This window comes from Phycodurus eques, chromosome 2 (genome assembly GCF_024500275.1).
Source record: "Phycodurus eques isolate BA_2022a chromosome 2, UOR_Pequ_1.1, whole genome shotgun sequence".
Taxonomy (NCBI): domain Eukaryota; kingdom Metazoa; phylum Chordata; class Actinopteri; order Syngnathiformes; family Syngnathidae; genus Phycodurus; species Phycodurus eques.
In genome coordinates this window covers 4,612,214-4,629,278 of record NC_084526.1, presented here as the reverse complement: position 1 = coordinate 4,629,278, position 17,065 = coordinate 4,612,214, and the positions used below count along the sequence as shown (strand labels likewise).

Sequence of the window (17,065 nt, the reverse complement as noted above, 5' to 3'; positions counted from 1 at the left end):
TACAAACAAGCAAGATTTCTGGCTCTCACAGACCTGTAACTTCTTCTTTAAGAGACTCATGTGTCCTCCACTCATTACCTGTATTAATGGCACCTGTTTGAACTCATTATCAGTATAAAAGACACAAGTCCACAATCTCAGTCAGTCACACTTCAAACTCCCAATGGCCAAGACCAAAGAGCTGTCAAAGGATACCAGAAACAAAATTGTAGACCTGCACCAGGCTTGGAAGACTGATCTGCAATAGGTAAGCAGCTTCGTGTGAAGAAATCAATTGTGGGAGCAATTGTTAGAAAATGGAAGACATACAAGACCACTGATAATCTCCCTCGATCTGGGGCTCCACGTAAAATCTCATCCCGTGGGGTCAAAATTATCACTTACTCCTATCTACAATAATACAAATGATTATATCAGTATCCGCAGTAGCTTGGATTCTAATAAAGAGAAAATTATCAACTACAATAAACAAAATAACAACCATAAAAAACACCTAAACCTATATAATATACATTAGGGTTGTAACAATTACTTTTGGCAACGATTCGATTCGTATCACGATTTGTGGTTGCCGATTTGATTCAAGGACGATACTATCCGAACCGATTCAGTGTTTAGAAATCGATTCAGTGACTTTTTAACCAAAAATTCAGCCAGTGACTGTGAGATAAATACAGTGGTACCTTGAGATACGAGTGACCTGACTTTCGAGTTATTCTAGATACGAAACGTCATTCGGCCGAATTTTCCAACTTCCGAAAGGAGCGCTTTATGGGGGCAGTAAACTCAATTCAACTCACTTCACAATAACAGAGCTGCCAGATGTTGTGGAACGTCTGTATTTTGTTATGGAAATCACTAAACGCGTACTCCTTATGGCCCTAACACCGATTGTTACCTATATTGGGGTGTGGGAATAAAATCAAGCATCAGACATTACCGGCCAGTATGGCGCTGTGTCCGTCCACCGTGATGAAAATTTTTATTAAATAAACAGTATATTGTTAAAAAAAAAGAGAGAGAAAAAGTCCCCATAGCCGTGGAGGCGAAGGTTCTCTTTGCGTTTGGTGTCAACGCAATATACGTCACTAAACATTGCCTCCATGGTAGCGAATAATCTACACTTCTTATAATGCTTCTTACGTATCGTTTACATTATCACAAAGGGAGGGCGAGGAGTGGGTTTGAAAATACGGAAAAGCATGACGCTAATTGCTTAGCTAAGTGTGATGAAGTCGCAAAACACCGGAATATATGCGATTGGGTGATACAGTACACTTGTCACATAGGTCTGAATGTAACCAAGTTTGAACAACAAAATAAAAAAACAATTAATGTGCTTCTGGAGATATAAATGTAAAATAATTCACAGCCTCACAAGACTCCCTATTAACCGGAAATGAAGATCTGAGAATCTGAATCTGAGAAAAGATAACCATAGTTATCTTATATAACCTAATTAGTCCCACAATGGGGAAATTTCCATCATTTCAGTTGCAATAGTAAATATAGGAAATATAAATATATAATATAAATAGCATGCAAGAGAAGACATCTGTACAAGTACATTCACAAAATAGAAATCTAAACTCTTGTCAATGCATAAACTCTCCCATTCAATCTATCAGCAACGTTATTTGTTTGTTGGCAAAATACAGTGCTGAGTTTTAATTGACTTTAGAGATCTGATTAATCTGATTTAATAGCCTTGCTTTTTTTTTTTTTTTTTTTTTTTTTACACCAAGATTGAAAACAGAATTGGTAAAGGTGAATTAGTCCATATACATATATTTTTGACGATGGCACGTCGAAATCTTATATAATTTGACTCAGGCTGCAACTGCTTCCTCGATTACAAGGTTGACGCAGTAAAAACTAAATAAAATTAAAACTATTGAAGCCCTAATCTATTAAAATTACAATTACAGAGTAATCATTATGTTGTGTAATTGTACAGTATGCAGAAGTATTTTTATCCTCCCACATAATGTACTGCAATAACTGTCCCACGATAATGTTCTTGACAAGCGTTTGAAAATATGGAAATTCGGACAAATTTGAACACATTTTTCTGGAAGTGAATTTCTTGAGGTTGGCAGCTCTGCAATAAGCAGCACTTTGACAAATGGTGAAAATTTCATCAAAAAAGAAGCTGCTTAATGCCCCTCCCATTTGTGTAATGTTATTTACGGAATCCGATTTACAGGATTTCTGCATGTGACATTCAAATGAAATTTAAAGCTGCCGGGCGATCGTCAAGTTAGTCCACCACTGACCAGAAGTGCAATTTCAACTTTCAAAACACAAACATGCAAATCAGTCGCCTTTCGCCGAAATTCACCGTTTTGAACTCAAAATAGGTCAATTACGTGAATTGTATAGATCCGATGAGTTTTTCCTTGGGAGGAGGTCGTCATGGACTGTTTCATACTCCTTGAACACTGGCAGCTAGATTCATTCCACACATCCACCATCCACACACAGATGTAATTGTGAATATTACTCCGTGGCGGACTAATATGCGAGCGCATTGGCCTGAGGTTCCGCTTGTGCGCTCAGGACCTGCTTTTTGGATGAGTCACAGGAGTTGACGAGACCAGAAAAAAACACTTCCGCCGCTTCTGCTGTTAAGAAGTAATGGTACTTTTACTCCGTTACAATGATCTAAATGTCGCTCGCTACTTTTATTTATCAATCATTGCTTATCAACTTTTTTGTGCGCGAGAGACTATGACTTCCGCATTGGGCGCTGTTTGTGCCGATCCAATTTTAGCACTAGTGAAGTTTTAAGTCCAGTTCAAGAAAGGTTTTTCTGCGTGAAGAATTTTTTTTCATTTTGCCTATTGTACTCTGTAGAATCTTCCAGACATGCTTAATTTATGTTAAAATTAAAAAAAAATCTCTGAGGGGGCACCCCCCACCCCCATCCCCCGACAATGTTTTTTTTTTTGGGGCAACCTTTTTCATGCCTTTGGTGTTTGCGTGTCTGAAAATAAGAGTGTACACTGGAAGTGGTGTTTTCTGCTTAAATGTTGCTGTCTTAACATTGCTTTGATAGAATATGATGCCTTTGAGTGTCACAAAACAAAGATTTGCTTTGTAAAGTGTAGTTCTATCTAAGAATAAATACCACACCCACACAACTAAAGATGTATACACGAAGAGACATGAATTGTATTCAAAGGAAAAATAACCACACCAGTATTTTTCATGTGCCCTATAAAGGGTTAATCTATTACATTTGCAGTTTTTTGTTTCATGTTCATTTGTGTATTATTGTTATTTGAGGTGTCACGTGATTTGAGTGGTAATTTCAAAGTGGCTGGAGGAGCGAAACTTGCGGTGCAGTTGGTAGACGATAGTGTGTGTGTCCAGGATTATAAATTGGTTTGGCTGTGTGCTTTAATGACGGGTAGCGACACAGACGTACACGTATGTGTCCTGTTAACAATAGCCAGTACCTGTGTGTTCATTTGATATTAAGTGGTGAAAGATGCCGTCTCACGATTGTTAGGTTAGCGACCAAATAAATAATGTTAAATCATAAGATAAAATCTCTCTCTCTCTCTCTCTCTCTCTCTCTCTCTCTCTCTCTCTCTCTCTCTCTCTCTCTGTGTAATGCCACACATTGTGGTATTGTGTTATTGTATAATTTGTAAAATTGTGACGTCATAGTTAGGTTTGGGAATCTCTGGCATGAAGCCGATTCAACACATAAATAAACATACATAAAGGGTTGCGATTTGATATTAAAATAAGATTTCTTTAAAGGTGAATACGATTCGATTCCGTTAGGGAGCGATACGATATTACGATTCCATTCGACATGAAACAAAATCTAGTTTTATTTTTGTTGATGAAGACCATCATAAAGAACCCAATAAAATGACATTTTAACAGTATTTTCAAACATGTAAAAGACGACTTATCCCCCAGCATTGTTGCTGTATGGCACTGTAAAAAAATAAACAAAATCCCATGTCAATGTATTTATTCTTATACATGGAATAAATACATCATACAGCAACATACTTTTTTGTTGGATGGGATCAGAAATGGATGGATGGATGGATGGATGGATGTACAGAAAAAAACAGAACATACCATCTTCAAAGTCCAGAGGGAGAATACAGTAGATTTAGAGTAAACAACAGAAACCTGCTTGAGTATAGTCTACTGTTTTGAACAATAGGTAAATTATGTAGGTTAATAAAAGTGTTTCAGCCTGAGTAAAGCCTAGTGTTTTGAATACAATAGGTGTTAGGTAACAAAGGGCAACATTTCAGCCTGATTATAGATACCCTAGTGCTTTGAACACAACAGGTAACGTGGAAACAAATTACAGACTGACAATTGAAAGCAGCAGCCCTAAAAAACAGCACTCATGTGCTTATGCTTTGTAAATTTTATTCATCATCACTGTCCGCATCTTTTTTGCAGGGCAGATTTTCTTGGGGAAGAGCAACTGATCCACATGCTCATGTTAGATTAGACTACGTTTGTTGGAAACAATATTTCCTGCAGTGCTAAAACCCCTTTCAGATGCCACACTGGTGGCTGGTATACAGCAATATTGATTAGCGAGAGACGACAGCAATGGCAGGTCCTGCTGCTCTTTCCACCATTGTAGGTTGGTTTTCAGGGGCAAAGACTCACGATCTCTGTACCGCCTCACTTCATCACTGGCCTGGTCAATCACAGACCTAGCTGCTGTCCTCCTCACTTCAAAGTCTTCTCCAAACAGCTGGTCCAGAGCTGATATTTTCTTCCTTTTGCAAGGAGGGTTATTACCTGGAAAATGCAATAGGGACATAAAATGAAGCCTCAGATAGTTCCATTACAAATTTGAGAACAATAAATCAGATCTATAGTCATCTCCAGGCTTCTGTTGCACACTTTATTTACTTGTAGGTATGTCATCTCAATAAATTATAATATATTCAAATGTATACATTATAATAAATATATTGTAATTTATTGCGATGTCCTTGTACGCACGCAGGTACACATACAAACCTGTAGGTATATCATGGGTCTGGGGGATCAGTGGTGATGGCTAGATCGTCATGGACAGGGTGAGTCTGACATGGATCTGTCTGCACTGGACCCTTCTAAGCTGGATGGCCTGTTGCCTAGAAATAAAAATATATCATCCTACAGTCAGTGTATGGCTAAAGGGAGTGTACTGTAACAGTAACAGCAGTCAGAGTAAATTGAGTAACAGCAACAAAGCACAGCAGACTTGCCAGAATCATGTATTTTTACATGTATTTTGAGTAAATGACAGTATGTTGTGTTGACTTGAGAGACTTTTCATTCAAGGATGTAGCTTCTGCTGAGATGCTTGTGAATATCATTTCAGCATCATTGTCACTCAGGAAGGGCACAGCCTTAAACCAGGGGTCCAGAGCTGCTGCAGTGTAGAAGAGATCATCGAGGCCTGTGAAGCATTTCTCCAAGTCATTCGTGAATGCCTGCTGCATCTCTGATTACCACTGTCTTTATCTGATGCTTCAAAGTTGTTTTTAAGCGTTGCTTTCACTGCTTGTCTTCGGACATGGTCATGGGTTTGACAGTTGCCATCAGCTTGACAATGTCTTCAATGCAAAAAATCTTGGTCCTTTAGAGTGTTCACAGCTCCTCCATTTCTGATATCCCTGGACAGGAGTGCAGCAGAAATAGCAGCTTGTCATAGGAGCTGTTCCAACGGGTTGTCACATCTTGAATGAGCTTGTGGGAAGGCAAGGCCAGCAGTTTTTGTTTCTCCTGTAGAATATCTGCTGCCTTAACGCTGTGGTGAAGAAAAACAACCACTCCTCCTCACTCTTCCAGCAAACTTATACCGTGTTCACTCTGAAGGCTTTCTGTGTGGCAAGATTAAATCTGTGCGCAAAGCACATGAGGTGAGGGCTCATCTCTGCTTCCTTCCCAGCTAACATCATATTACTGGCATTGTCTGTAACCAGAGCCATATTCTTATCAACAAGGTTCCAGTCAATGCAATCCTGTTTCAGCAGAGTACTTATATTCTTCCCGGTGTGCGACCCTTTAAACACCCTTGTCTGTAAAACATTACACTTTAGCTGCCAATTTGAAGTAATATGGTGGGCTGTGATGGTCACATATGACTCCGTTGCACATAACATCCAAGCATCAGTTGTTATTCCCACTCACTCTGCTTTTATAAACTCTTCTTCAACTTGACTCTTCACTTGAGCATACAACGCTGGCATACATGTGTTAGTGATATGCTTTCGGGATGGTAATGTATATCTTGCCATGTATGCAGCAAGTTCCGAAAGCCATCCCACTCAACTATATTGTACAGACATAACCCCTTGGCAATGAAACGGGTTATTCCTTCGCTCGTGCTGAATTGTGACCAAGTTTCCTAAAATACGTGGGAATAACACTAGCCGTATTTCGCGGTTTGCTAGCACTGTTAGCATGCTCATGTTGGCTGCTTGACTTTCACTCACCATACTCGTCACCATGTTTTTTTTTTTTGTGGCATGAACGTCAAGATTAGCTGTTGACCCGGTGTACTTGAGAGCTGCTCTGCATAACTTGCAAATAGCATGGCTTTTATCAATTTGTCAGTACAGATTAGTGCATATTTGGGTTTAAATTAACGAGAACAGAAATCCTCAGCTTTATGCTTTCACTACACGCCCATTCTGCTAATCGCACATTACAAATCACTTCCTTTGCCAATGTTCGTCTATACCTTGTTTGTTTTGTGTTTGTAACTCAAGAGTTGCGCTTAGGGCTGGTGTGTTGACTAGCCATTGGGTACCAACAATTTCCGCGTGAGTAGTAGTAACCTGGTAGCGGGGTGTAGCTTCTGCTCTACATCGCGACTCATCCTCATGGGCTTCAGGCCACAAATCCCATCCGCTACATCTCAGATGAACGGTTTACTGGCACACAAGTAATGGATGTCTTTTGTGAGGATGCACATGTGCAAATTTGGCGCCTGTTACAGATCAGGATTAATATCATGATTGGCAACTACCGTGGGAGTAGTGACTCCAGACGTAAGTGTTGCCCTGCCAGATGCCAACATTAATTACGTCTTTTAAGCGATGGATGGTTCGAGAGTCGCTAATTGGAGAGTAACCAGAAAGGCTATTTCTCGGAACTCAGGGTTGACGTACAACACAGTGGAACTCCCGAGAGAAAAAGCCAAGGGAGCTTGGACAGGACTAATGGGGCTTGCTAGAGATTTTGAAAGGATGCTTTCGACTACGCTAAGGGGTACCAAGTATGGAGGAATTCTACCCATTGCTAAGTTGTCTATGGATGAAGAGATTTCACCTAGCATGTCATTCATCAATGTGGTAACAATCTGTGTGTGAGCGTAATCCGTTTGGACCACCGACATTAGCTTGCTTATGTTCTGTCTAGTTCGATTTAAAGCTATGCAGCAAACGTCGAGAACTAAAATGGCTACAATTAGTGTATTGCTGAGCGACCAGGAATTGGTTATTTCGTTTGCCATGCGTTGTCATGTGGTGGGGATTTTGGCCTGGAATTCCTCAAGTTGCGTCTCGCTAGTAGCAAGGCTGAAAGCGTCACCGGTGGGGCCGCTGTGGATGCATTATTTTTTTATATTTTCGTTTGTTATTAGTTTGCGGCGAAGCAGCGCATTCAGTTTTGTCAGTGCCTTGGTTGAGCAACTGCGTTGGCGGACTTGGTGTAGTCCTTGGCATAGCAAGGATGCTATCACGTAGGTTGGACCTGCTTGGTCTCCGTGTGTTGAGCATCCTCTGTTTCGTGCATGATGCATAGTGGGCGGATCCTTGTGTGACCCCCTTTCGCTACGTGGGGCTGAGAAGTGAGCTCCACGGAGGCGCAATAACAAAAGATCACGATAATGCAAAATGAGTTCACACGAAACCGAGGAGAGACCAAAGTTAAGCTTGTGCGGCATGCAGGAAGGAAGAATTGAGTGGTGGCCAAGGCGAGCAACAAAAAGATCAAACGAAAAGCAGGCACCTTCGACATCACGAACAATGCTGAAGAAAAGAGAGAGGGTGGGAACCAGCAGAGAAGGAAGCGTTCATCACAAGGGGTTACTGCAGTTGCAATAGAAGAGTCTGGTCCAAGGCGTTGCTTGAGGGAGCAGAGGGTGGGGGGAGCAAAGGGTGGGCAAAATGGCACTGAGGTGCACTTTGCAAGGTCCGGTGAATAAATGCACAGGACGTCCGAGGTCTCTGAGAGTAGACAAAGCCCACATGCCCTGTGCTGTTGAAGCCATGCATGTGTGAAAGTCACGAAAAAAGTAAGCTGACTTAGCGGACATTGAAGGAGCGAGACAGCTACGAAGAGAAGTCACAATGAAATTTAGCGCGATGGATGAAAAGGTGGACTAATGATTAGGGACAGGGCCCATGCGACTCAGAGGGCGTAATTCCGCTTCTCACCAAGGGGTCCTGTGGTCCCAAAAGGTCAAAAGCAGGGCCATTGTCACGAGGGCGACCACTGGTGGACATTTTCAGCATTACCATTGTGGGCCCCCTTTTGATGTCATCCGGCTGCAAATTTGGTCGAGGCGGCGCATCAAGGAGGCTCAGAATGCGGACCATGTGCAAGTAAGTTAGTCCAGTGCAGTTTAGTGAGTCTTTAGAGAATAGCACTTCCCGCAAACGTTGTCGTTCGTCATCGGAACTCAGGGCGTCAACATCCGGCAGGACCTGATGCACGTGAATTTCAAAGTCGGGATAAGGGGGCAGGCGACGATCACACAGTGTTACCAGTGTCGGCGAGGTGATTTGCGAGGAATTTGAGGAAGTGGGAGGAGTCGTGGGAGATGCGCTTTCAGGTGTCGTTGGGATTGTACTGAGTGTATGGATCACCAGGTGTTGGTCTGCAGCCAGGTCCCCTCTGATGATGTCATCGCAATCAGTAAGTCCCACTGGAACGAGAGCAATGTGTCACGAAGGAACAGTGAGTTGTAGTCTCTCAGAGCTAGGCAATGGGGAGAGGTCTGGTGTGAGGTGACCAATCACGGGCACCATGAGATTGAAGTCATGGAAGTCGGAGCAGATCAAGAGGTCAAGCCTAGTAGATCTGGGAATGTGTGTGTTGTGAATTAGCAGCACGGTGGTCCGGGAAGTGTCTAGGAGGGGTGTGGCCTGCAATGACATGTTCAGGTCGTTAAACTCCGGCGACGGCTGAAAGAACGCATGGGGACCGGTCACTGATTGTTTAGTGCACACGACCAGCCGAATAGGGAAGGTAACAGTCAACATTTTTACTATAACTTTGTCTTTGCTTCAAACTTTGCATGGTCTGTCCCGACTTCAGGTTTAATGATTGGAAAAACACAGTTAGCGGAATCGGTAATCGCGCGCAACCACAAAACAGCCAGTCGGACAAGTACATCCACGCTTAAGTAAGTTTTATGCGTCAAATTGGGGACTCAGTGAGGTCGGTTATCCGTTTGAGAATGTGCGTAGAAGCACATTCAAATTATGCGCGCAAAATTTATTTGATCAAATTAAAATTGCTGGCAATTTAATCGTTCATTTAAAATAATTGCGAAGGGCACTTAGATGGGGTAAATCGCATTAGCTTGTCAACAAAATTTGAAACTAATTGCCAAATTCAATAAATTAATTTATTTACCTTTGAGAAATAAATTAAATTCAGTTATGATTAGTTAAACAAATCGACTTGACTGTGTGTGATGACTATCGCTGTAAGTCAATTCAATTTGTGAATGCAATTTAGAACTTTAGCTCATTCAAATCAGTTTTAACTTTGGAAATGACGTTAAATGTACTTATAATTAGGCTTGTGACTTAATTGCTTGTAAGACTGACAATGTCTTAGGCAGAGGGGAAAAGGCAAAACAACCCCCAAAAAATTCTAACAAATATTTTTTTTTAAATTTAAATAAAAAACGAAAATTTGTTTTTAATACAAAAAAAATCCACCCAATAATGTTGTTCAGACAAAAAATCAAATCGGGGTTTTCCGTTTTGTTACAAATAAAAATAAAAACCCAAAGTGATTTAAATTAAACAAGTAATTAATTAATAGCGCCACTCAGAAAATAATCTGTTAAGTAATTCAGAATCAGAATCATCTTTATTTGCCAAGTATGTCCAAAACACACAAGGAATTTGTCTCCGGTAGTTGGAGCCGCTCTAGTACAACAGACAGTCAATTTACAGAACACTTTGGGGACATAAAGACATTGACAAAAAACAATTGTGCAAAAAGATGCAGAGTCCTCTAGCACTTAGAGCAGTTCGAATGACTAATATTGCAATAGTCCGGTGCAATGACCATTGTGCAAAGGGCGCTGAGACTTCAAGGAGAGTATGCGGTTTAAAGTGACAAGTAGTGCGATCATCTGGGACAATGTTGGTTGTGCAAATGTTACAGATACTCCTCAATCAGTGTGCAAATGGAGCAGATGCTACTCTGGCATGAGTGGCCAGTATATGCAAATAGTGCAGCATGGCGAGACAACTACAGTGAGTGCACGAGTAATACATAATTGGCCTCACAGAAATGTGACAACGAACTCAAGTCAAAAACTTTCCAGCTTGTTGTAATGGAATTATAGGTTAGGTGTTTAAGAAGTTGATCGCAAGAGGTAAGAAGCTGTTGGAATGTCTACTAGTTCTAGTTTGCGTTGATCGGTAGCGCCTACCTGAGGGAAGGAGCTGGAAGAGCTGGTGACCGGGGTGCAGACGGTCCGAGAGGATTTTGCACGCCCTTTTCTTAGTTCTGGCAGCGTGCAAGTCCTCAATGGTGGGTAGGGGGGTACTGACAATCCTTTCAGCAGTTTTTATTGTCCGTTGCAGTCGGAGTTTGTCCTTTTTTGTAGCAGCACCAAACCAGACTGTGATGGACTGATTCGATGACCGGACTGATTCCAAGACCGGACAGGACTGATTCGATGACCGCTCTGTAGAACTGTCTCAGCAGCTCCGGTGGCAGGCCGTGCTTTCTCAGAAGCCGCAGGAAGTACATCCTCTGCTGGGCCTTTTTGAGGACGGAGTTGATGTTGGTTGCCCACTTCAGGTCCTGAGAGATTGTAATTCCCAGGAACTTGAAGGTCTCGACGGTTGACACAAGGCAGCTGGACAACGTGAGGGGCAGCTGTGGCGAAGGATGCCTCCTGAAGTCCACGATCATCTCTACAGTCTTGAGCGTGTTCAGCTCCAGGTTGTGTCAGCCGCACCACAGCTCCAGCCGCTCCGCTTCCTGTCGATATGCAGACTCGTCACCGTCCTTGATGAGGCCGATGACAGTGGTGTCATCTGCAAACTTCAGGAGCTTGATAGTCGGGTTTGCTGAGGTGCAGTCGTTCGTGTAGAGAGAGAAGAGCAGCGGAGAGAGGACACAACCTTGGGGCGCCCCAGTGCTGATGCTGCGTGTGGATGAGGTGGCCTCCCCCAGCCTGACCTGCTGTGTCCTGCCCGTCAGAAAGCTGTAAATCCACTGGCAGATGGCAGGTGAGACGCTGAGCTGGAGAAGCTTGGTTGAAAGGAGTTCAGGGATGATGGTGTTGAACGCTGAGCTGAAGTCCACGAACAGGATCCTCGCGTAGGTCCCTGCACTGTCGAGGTGTTCTAGGATGAAGTGCAGTCCCATGTTGACTGCATCATCCGCAGACCTGTTCGCTTGGTAGGCAAACTGCAGGGGGTCCAGCAGGGGACCTGTGACACTCTTGAGGTGGTCCAGCACGAGACGTTCAAAGGACTTCATGACCACAGATGTCAAAGCGACAGGCCTGTAGTCATTCAGACCAGAGATTGCAGGTTTCTTGGGGACTGGAATGATGGTGGAGCGTTTGAAACAGGATGGAACTTCGCACATTTCCAAAGATCTGTTGAAGATCTGAGTGAAGACTGGAGCGAGCTGGTCCGCGTAGACTTTGAGGCAGGATGGGGACACATGGTCCGGTCCTGCCGCTTTGTTAATCTTCTGTTGTTTGAAGATGCGTCTCACATCCTGTTCATGGATGGTTAACGCAGAAGTCAGAGGTGTGGTTTTGGTCGCGGGTGCGGCCGGGTGGGTGTGTGGAGTGAAACTGTCCTTTTAAAATCTGCAGTAGAAGGTATTCAAGTCGTTGGCTAGTGTGCTATTGTTCTCAGCTTGGGGGGATCGTCGCTTGTAATTAGTCAGCGATTGGAATGTATGCCAGACTGATTTAGAGTCGTTTACGCTAAACTGTTTTTCCAACTTTGCTGCATAGATCCTCTTTGCAATGTTAATTTCTTTAGTAAGCTGGTTTCTAGCTCGATTATACAGGGCCCTGTCCCCGCTCCGATATGCATCTTCCTTAGCTTGGCGAAGCTGCTTAAGTTTAGCAGTGAACCACGGCTTGTTGTTGTTGAATGTCCGAAATGATTTTGTTGGTACACAAACCTCTTCACAGAAACTGATATAGGATGTGACAGTGTCCGTATATTCATCCAGGCTGCCAGCTGAATTTTCAAAGACACTCCAGTCTGTGCAGTCTAAACAGCTTTGAAGTTCCATCTTGGCTTCATTGGTCCACTTTTTGACTGTTTTCACTGTAGGCTTCGCACATTTAAGTTCTTGCTTGTACGTCGGTATTAAGTGAATTAAGCAGTGATCAGACGAGCCCAGGGCTGCACGAGGTATAGCACGGTATGCGTTTTTTACCGTAGTGTAGCAGTGGTCTAAAGTATTATTTTCCCTGGTAGGACAGTCGGTGTACTGCTTGTATTTAGGGAATTCGTGGTTGAGTTTAGCTTTGTTAAAGTCCCCGAGAATAAAGAGGGGTGAGTCCGGGTGTTTTTTTAAAATTTCGTTGACTTGTTCGGCGAGCGTTAGCAATGCGGCGTTCGTGTTAGCTTGAGGTGTAATATAGACTCCAGCCAGTATAAACGATGCAAACTCACGTGGCGAGTAGAATGGTTTACAGTTCAAAAACAGCGACTCCAAATGCGGGCTGCAGTGTGTGCTGAGCACCGTGACGTCCGTACACCATTTTTCGTTGATATGGAGGCATATCCCGCCGCCCTTTGTTTTCCCCGATGATTCCATGTCGCGGTCCGCTCGATGAATGTTGAAGCCGGGAAGCATGACGGCGCCATCGGGTACAGCGTCGCAAAGCCAGGTCTCCGTGAAGCACATGGCCGCGGAACGTCCGAAGTCTTTACTGGTCTTTAACAGAAGATGAAGCTCGTCCATTTTGTTGGGTAGGGAGCGTACATTCGCAAGGTGGATCGACGGGAACGCCAATCTGTGTCCTCTCTTGCGGAGTTTCACCTGAATGCCGGCTCGTTTCCCTCTGTGGCGCCGCTTCCGCCTCCATGCGCCGAAAACCGCGGACGCCGCTCCGGTGAGTAACTCGGGGAAAAAACTGAGCGGATTTTCGAAAGTTGGTGACAGAAAGTCCGGAGTAGCCTCCTTGATGGTTAGCAGGTCTCCCCTTGTGTAAGTGAGTCGTGTAAGGTCTCCAAAGAAGGACGAAAAACACAAAAACAAAGACAACAACAAATCTCAAAACTGGTTAAAAATACCACGCAACAAAGCTTTAAAACATGATCATGGTGTCAGTGTTTAAAACAACGAGCGAAAACGGAAGCTTTTAACTTAAATAAGACACTCGATTGTGGGTGAATGCTTAGAGCTCGCTAGAGCCGGTCGGTTGCTCGGTTAACGTGTGACGCAAGGTTGCAGGGCGCTCATGGCGGAGCGCTCGTTGAAAATCAGCGCACAACGAAAGCTTAAACCAGCAGGGAAAGCATTCGGCGGTGATGTAGGCAAGCTGAAGTTTATTGTTTCAAAAGCGATGACAAAAGAATGAACACAATGTCTCAATGTGTGTTCGTTAACAGCTTCCTAGCAGCTGAGCAGCTAAGAGCTTCCCGGTAGTCTACCGGAAGTTGCGTAATGGCATGAACGTCCATGAGGGGGCCCTCGAGGACAAACCGAAGTATATACAATGGTTCAAAGCCATGAAGGAGGGAACCAAATTGGCGACGTCACAATGACGTCACATCAGCCATGCCTCTTAATCACTCACCTAACACACACTCACACCATTCACTGTAAATGTTTTTCTCACTAGTCACTTCTGGGCACACATACATATCCACGGGCTCCTGGGGGACTGGTATGGGGTCGGGCGGGTACGGGTGTTGGACCAGGTTTCAGCTCGTCAGTGCTGTTTCCCGGTCCGGGTGCCCTGCCTGCCCCCAGGATTTTAATATATCACACACACTCATCCCTACTGCTTTTAATGCGCCACATACACGCATCTCTGGGGGGCGGTGGGTCTTGGGTGGGGGGGGGGATTTGGCTGTTATGCAGCAGGGCCTGGCAGCCCTGCCACCTTCTGCCATCTGCGTTCCGTTGAGTGGGTCTACCCACCTTGTGGTGGGTTCCCTGGCTAAATGCCAGGTTCGTCAGCAAGGTGAACGAGCGAGCGAGTCCGAGGACAAACGGGGCTCCAGCCTTTTATGCACAGCAGAGAGGGGGAGTGGCCCCGGGGACCAAAAGGGAGATAGACTGTGCCTCTTAGTATTACTTTTTCCATCCTAGGATTATTTGTGGTTTTAAGCCAGTGGGAATAAAAGATTAAGTATTGGATCTAAGATAAGGAAACCGGTTCCCAGCTTTGGACTGTCACACATACACCCATTTGAGTGTTTAAATTTTTATGTGGTGGCTGAGAACACTGTAATATATGTGATGTGGCATTTGTGTTATGTGGGATGAAACATCTCATCAAAAAAATTCAGTGCTGCAATATATGCAAATTGCCTTCCCCCCCCCCCCCCCCCCCCTCAAGTTCCATCAGGGTGACTTTGAAACAGATTTTTCCACTGAGCACACCAGTTGGTTTTCTCACTCATCTTTGCACTGACATAAGCGTTGACCTGAACACTGGCCTAATAGCAACCTGCGCCGCCTTTCAAATATCCATCCACGGCTAAAGTAAAGGAGCGTGTGCGGTCGAAATACATTGTGTGATTAATCAGCATGTTTAAAATCTCTTGGTATACTGAACCATTCAAAGATCCGTTCACTTAAGCTCAGGGGCTAATATTCTGGACCTTTCCAACTTTGTGGGAACACTTTGGAGATGGACCTTTCCTGTTCCGATGTGACTGTGCATGAGTGCACAAATCAAGGTTCATAAAAACATGGATGAGAGAGTTTGAGGTGGATGAACTTGACTCGCCTGCGCAATTCTCACCTCAACCCTATAGAACACTATTGGATGAATTAGAGCAGAGAATAGAGTTATTTTGGATGAATTGGAGTGGAGACTTAGAGCCAGGCTTTCTCGTCCAACATCAGTGTGTAACCTTACAAATATGCTCCTGGAAAAATGGTCATAAATTCCCATTAAGTCACTCCTATACCTTATTAAAAGTCTTTCCAGTTTAAGATGCAGCAGAGGGTGGACCGATGTCATATTAAACCCTATGGATTAAGAATGGGATATCACTTAAATATGAGAGTCAAGGCAGGTGAGCGAATGCTTTTGGCAAGTGAGCGAATGCTTTTGGCAATATAGTGAAAGTATTCAGATCTCCTTAAAATTTTCACTCTTTGTTATATTACAGCTATTTGCTAAAATCATTTGTTCTTTTTTTCCCTCATTAATGTACACACAGCCATCCATATTGACAGGAAACAATGGAATTGTTGAAATTTTTGCAGATTTATAAAAATTTTTTTTTACTGAAATCTCACACAGCCATAAGTATTCAGACCCTTTGCTGTTACACTCATATATTTAATTTGCATGCTGTCCATTTCTTCTGATCATCCTTGAGATGGTTCTACACCTTCATTGGAGTCCAGCAGTGTTTGATTATACTGATTGGACTTGCTTAGGAAAGCCACACACATGTCCATATAAGATCTTACAGCTCACAGTGCATGTCAGAGAAAATGAGAATCATAAGGTCAAGGGAACTGCCAGAAGAGGTCAGAGACAAAATTGTGGCAAGGTACAGATCTGGCCAAGGTTATAAACAAGATTCTGCTGCACTTAAGGTTCAGACAGAAGAGTCTCTGCTAGGATGAAGGGTAAAGTTTATAAAACAGTGGTGATCAGCCATGATGTACGGATTAGAGACAGTGGTACTGAAGAGACAATAGGAAGCAGAGCTGGAGGTGGCGGAAATGAAGATGTTGAGGTTCGCTCTCAGAGTGACCAGGTTGGATAAAATTAGAAATGAGCTCATCAGAAGGACAGCCAAGGTTCAATGTTTTGGAGACAAAGCTAGAGAGAGCAGACATCGATGGTTTGGACACGTCCAGAGGAGAAATAGTGAGTATATTGGTAGAAGGATGATGAGGATGGAGCTGCTCGGCAAGAGAGCTAGAGGAAGACCAAAGAGAAGTTTGATGGATGTCGTGAGGGAAGACATGAAGGCAGTTGGTGTTCGAGAGGAGGATGCAGGAGATAGGCTTACATGGAAAAGGATGACGCGCTGTGTCGACCCCTAAAGGGACAAGCCGACTCAAAAGGGTGCTTCTACTAAATGCTGAGCAAAGGGTCTGAATACTTATGGATATTTCAGTTTTTCTTTTGTAATAAATCAATTCTTTTTTTTTTTCGTCAATATGGGGTGCTGTGTGTACATTAATGACGAAAAAAATGATAACTGATTTTAGCAAATGGCTGCAATATAACAGAGTGCAAAATTTAAGGGGCTCTGAATACGTTGCGTACCCACTATAAATCCAAATAAATTATTATAACATTTTCTGAAGAGCAATTTCTTTTTTCTTTATCAGGTTTTTGTGAAGAATGCTTATCTTTAAAATGTTTCATAATTTTGACAGGAAATATTTTTTGCTGAGCAACATTTGTGTTTTTTAATTAAAGTTTATTTACCGTATTTTTCGGACTACAAGGCGCACCGGATTATAAAGCGCACTATCAATGAACGGATCTGTTTTCATACAAAGGCGCACCGGATTATAAAGCGTATTAAGCGAAACAAAACAGTCAGATAAGTCTCTTATACACACACCATAATATTATGTTGAAGCACAGTAAGTATTACTCCGGGAGGCTCCTCACTACGGTAGCCGTAATGCTCCGAAA

The 17,065-nt window shown here is 43.3% G+C and overlaps 1 protein-coding gene across 4 annotated transcripts in view; it reads left to right on the top strand.

The window, feature by feature from the left end:
- Positions 1-17,065, top strand: part of ppip5k1a (diphosphoinositol pentakisphosphate kinase 1a) — a 150,246-nt gene that overhangs the window by 100,326 nt on the left and 32,855 nt on the right. The gene's annotated exons all lie outside the window — the stretch shown is intronic.